The 5175-nt window shown below is 41.0% G+C and overlaps 1 long non-coding RNA gene across 1 annotated transcript; it reads right to left on the reverse strand.

Annotated features, from left to right (window-relative positions):
* On the reverse strand, positions 1-1909 carry LOC139555284 (uncharacterized). The gene is made up of 2 exons (XR_011670971.1): positions 1718-1909; positions 1-820 (listed from the first exon to the last, which is right to left on the reverse strand). It is a non-coding gene; the product is annotated as an uncharacterized lncRNA (long non-coding RNA).
* Between the last annotated feature and the right edge of the window lie 3266 nt (positions 1910-5175).

A 5175-nucleotide genomic window follows, 5' to 3' on the forward strand; every position in this document is an offset into this window, starting at 1 on the left:
TTTTATTTTTATTGGCCAGTCTGAGATATGGCTTTTTCTTTACAACTCTGCCTAGAAGGCCAGCATCCCGGAGTCGCCTCTTCACTGTTGACGTTGAGACTGGTGTTTTAAGGGTACTATTTAATGAAGCTGCCAGTTGAGGACCTGTGAGCCGTCTGTTTCTCAAACTAGACACTCTAATGTACTTGTCCTCTTGCTCAGTTGTGCACCGGGGCCTCCCACTCCTGTTTCTGTTCTGGTTTGAGCCAGTTTGCGCTGTTCTGTGAACGGAGTAGTACACAGCGTTGTACGAGATCTTCAGTTTCTTGGCAATTTCTCGCATGGAATAGCCTTCATTTCTCAGAACAAGAATAGACTGACGAGTTTCAGAAGAAAGTTCTTTGTTTCTGGCCATTTTGAGCCTGTAATCGAACCCACAAATGCTGCTGCTCCAGATACTCAACTAGTCTAAAGGGCAATTATTGCTTCTTTAAAATCAGCACAACAGTTTTCAGCTGTGCTAACATAATTGCAAAAGGTTTTTTTAATGATCAATTAGCCTTTTAAAATGATAAACTTGGATTAGCTAACACAACATGCCATTGGAACAAAGGAGTGATGGCTGCTGATAATGGGCCTCTACGCCTATGTAGATATTCCATTTAAAAAAAAATCTGCCGTTTCCAGCTACAACAGTCATTCACAACATTAACAATGTCTACACTGATCAATTTGATGTTATTTTAATGGACAAAAAAATGTGCTTTTCTTTAAAAAACAAGGACATTTCTAAGTGACCCCAAACTTTTGAACGGTAGTGTAGGTAGGTGGGTGAAAAACTCTGGGGGAGGAGAAAGTAGAAACTCGTTTTTTGTTTTGCTATCAATACATCACTGTGAGTACAGAGAATGTTATCAAAACAGGTTTGTCCTAAGATAGGCCTAATGAATGTGTCACAAGTTACAAAACAGCTAAATGCCTAGTCCTAACTGGAGAGAAGTGCTGTCATAGATTCATAATGAAGTGTGAAGTATGATTTGACATTACAATAGTATCTGTTAAAAGTAATGACTACACACTTTTGCAATCCGTCTGGGTCAGTTCAACAATAGCTTTTCTTAGTAAGGGTATCTAGGATAACCATTAGCTAATCGACGTTATGTTCATTACATCCTATTAGACAGGGGGGGGGGTCCAAGAAACACAGACAGTGGCAGTGAGTGCCAGAGTGAAGACCAGATACTCAATCCCAAAATATCATCAGACTGCCACATGCCTCCTCAATCTCTGGCTAGCTTGCTCAAAGTGGGACACAAGCAAGAGTTAGCCCTAGTTGCTGGGTACTTCCTTCATAATGTAGCTAGCTAACGTTAGGTAAATCAAATTATTTACAGCTAGTCTTAACGTTAGATAGCTAACTAGATTTAACTAATGTAGCAAACTACCTAACTCATGTTATCCATAAAACTAGATAACTTATGTTTATTAGGATGTAGCTAGCTATCTAATGATGAGTGTTCTAACTTATAATTGAAATGACGACTATGATTGCCGACAGGCATCCGAGTCTGAAGCTGCTGTAAATATCCGTTAGCTAGCAACGTTAGTTACCACAGAAACATCATGTGCGGAAGACAACCCCACAGCGAATTGAAAAACCGTGTCAACAAAATGTGCCTTTTTAATTCACCATGACCTATACCTAGTTCGCTTGAAACGGAAAATAATACATTCTTACTTGTTTAGCTGGCTGTAGCAAACATCCGCTTTGCACCTTCGTCAAAAAGCCACCCTCCCAACACCAATGTGTATAAACCCTGGATAACTGACAGCAAGATTTTGGATAAACTGACAAGATAAATGTCTCTCCTCCCCAAACAATGGGAGTCGTTGTCCACGAAGCGCATTACCGGCTGTCTAGCTCCCGCCTATCCTTTCTTTGGATTGGTGGATACGTCTCATCCATTTTTAATATATTCGATAATTGTTGACGTCAACCGCCTGCATTCAATATATTTCTAGCCTCATGTTATGAATATGCATAGCCATCTTGAGACAACGCCCATGTGCTTTTTCTCAAAGTTGCCGGGTATGTCACGTATCATACTCATCAGTTCACTCGTAGTAATTTACGCATTACGAAACGTATATTCGAGCAAATAAACCTCACGTAGGAAATAAGCAATTGTTTTGTTTACCAAATGACGAGACGGGAAAAAAGCCACCTGCTGGAGGTGAGACAGATTTCCACCGAGTTGAATCCCCGCTCTTCCTCTCTGCTGACAGGGAACGCTTCGTTAAAGACACCGCGTAGCCATCTTTTGGTTTATTTATTAACTAGGCATGTCAGTTAAGAACACTCTTATTTACAATGACCCCGGCCAAACCCGGACGACGCTGGGCCAATTGTGCACCGCCCTATAGGACTCCCAATCACGGCCGGTTGTGATACAGCCTGGAATCGAACCACGGATGCAGTGCCTTAGACCGCTGCGCCACTCGGTAGCCCCAAAATCTGTTTGGTACTCAATTGTAAAACATTTTGTAAGCTATAGAAATGCTATTGGTTTTTGACACGTTTATTCTATTAGACACCATAATGCATACAAGTTATGTGAGATCAATGTAAAGAAAAATGGTGTGTGTGTGTGTGTGTATATATATATATATATATATATATATACAAATGATATATATATACACACACACACACTTGTTTTCTTCATGTAACCTTTAACTAGGCAAGTCATATTTTTTTTTATCCTTCAAATTGTTATTAATACTAAGTGTTACCGTCCCCACTACAAAAAAAAAAAAAAAATCAAATACATGTAATTTTGTCCTTGAAACACAGTAAATTCCATTAATTCCTATGGAGGACTTCTTCCACTGGGGAGTGCCAATATGGCCGACCGGTGTCGTCAACGCCTCTCAACTGCCAATACATAGCTTCAGCAATCCAGTGTTTAATGCCGCATTCCAGTGCCAGTCGGAACTAGGAAATGTACGACTTGCTAACTGGTTGTAGTTCTACACATCCACCCAGTTACCAAGGCAGATATTTCAGAGTTTCCTAGTTCTGACTAGCATATGAACACTGAATTATATACATCATTGCCCAAAACTGTCATCTGTCATTGCATACAGGCCTTGGTTGTGAGTAAAGCGTATGGTAATGAAGTGGATAGTCAATCAAATCAGTTTATAAAAAGGGATTGTAATTTTGTTAAAAACAATATGTACATAGATAAGTCAAATAAAAGGAGGAAGAAGTCTCTCACAACTGCAGAAGATTACAAAAAGGAACTCAAACTAAAAACACAAACTCAGAGTAAACCTAGTCATGCAAAATAATCTCAAATCCTGTCCACCATGGGATTCATTCAATGGAGGTCCCTCTGGCTATGGCAGTCCATGCCTCCCCTTCAGTCACTGGGAAACCTTGCGACTGTCATGTGGTTTTCTGTTGATTGAACCGGCCATCCGGAGCCCTCTCACTCAATAGAGGCCGGGGAACATTAAGCAGCGTACAATGTTTTGGAACGTTGATAGAAAAAAAATTGAAGAATCACCTCAGGTCTGTGACATGTAGAAGGAAATCACCTCAGGTCTGTGACATGTAGAAGGAAATCACCTCAGGTCTGTGACATGTAGAAGGAAATCACCTCAGGTCTGTGACATGTAGAAGGAAATCACCTCAGGTCTGTGACATGTAGAAGGAAATCACCTCAGGTCTGTGACATGTAGAAGGAAATCACCTCAGGTCTGTGACATGTAGAAGGAAATCACCTCAGGTCTGTGACATGTAGAAGGAAATCACCTCAGGTCTGTGACATGTAGAAGGAAATCACCTCAGGTCTGTGACATGTAGAAGGAAATCACCTCAGGTCTGTGACATGTAGAAGGAAATCACCTCAGGTCTGTGACATGTAGAAGGAAATCACCTCAGGTCTGTGACATGTAGAAGGAAATCACCTCAGGTCTGTGACATGTAGAAGGAAATCACCTCAGGTCTGTGACATGTAGAAGGAAATCACCTCAGCTGTGACATGTAGAAGGAAATCACCTCAGCTGTGACATGTAGAAGGAAATCACCTCAGCTGTGACATGTAGAAGGAATAACCTCAGGTCTGTGACATGTAGAAGGAAATCACCTCAGGTCTGTGACATGTAGAAGGAATCACCTCAGGTCTGTGACATGTAGAAGGAATCACCTCAGCTCTGTGACATGTAGAAGGAATCACCTCAGCTCTGTGACATGTAGAAGGAATCACCTCAGGTCTGTGACATGTAGAAGGAATCCCCTCAGGTCTGTGACATGTAGAAGGAATCACCTCAGGTCTGTGACATGTAGAAGGAATCACCTCAGGTCTGTGACATGTAGAAGGAAATCACCTCAGGTCTGTGACATGTAGAAGGAAATCACCTCAGCTGTGACATGTAGAAGGAAATCACCTCAGGTCTGTGACATGTAGAAGGAAATCACCTCAGGTCTGTGACATGTAGAAGGAAATCACCTCAGGTCTGTGACATGTAGAAGGAATCACCTCAGCTCTGTGACATGTAGAAGGAAATCACCTCAGGTCTGTGACATGTAGAAGGAAATCACCTCAGGTCTGTGACATGTAGAAGGAAATCACCTCAGGTCTGTGACATGTAGAAGGAAATCACCTCAGGTCTGTGACATGTAGAAGGAATCACCTCAGCTCTGTGACATGTCATTTCTATCTGCAGCCGTTCCACAACATTGTATGTTTGCTAAACTCTATGAAACTGGAAACAACTGTCATTTTTGTTGGGACATTCTATAGGACATTTCTACCTGGCAACATGATACATATGTTTATTCTTACTTTACAAAACATATGGAAACAGACAGAAGGCAGTGTAACACTGCAGATTACTCAATCACTTACTCCTCAATTGAGAAGGGAAAATACATGAATACATTTTTTTTTAACACTGAAATGGCCCTCTAATTCCCTATATAGTGCACTACCTTTGACCAGTGACCTTCGAGCCATGAAAAAAAAAAAAAAAAATAAAAGCTATGCTGCACAAATGAATAGAGGGCAATTTAGGATACAGACATCATCTTTGCGGTTTAGCAACGCATAAGACATGAAAATGGGAAGCTATTCTTAGGTACAGGATGAGCCACGTGTTCACTGTTTTTTTTGTTTTGTTAAAAAACAA

The sequence above is a fragment of the Salvelinus alpinus genome, chromosome 26, assembly GCF_045679555.1.
Source record: "Salvelinus alpinus chromosome 26, SLU_Salpinus.1, whole genome shotgun sequence".
Lineage (NCBI taxonomy): Eukaryota > Metazoa > Chordata > Actinopteri > Salmoniformes > Salmonidae > Salvelinus > Salvelinus alpinus.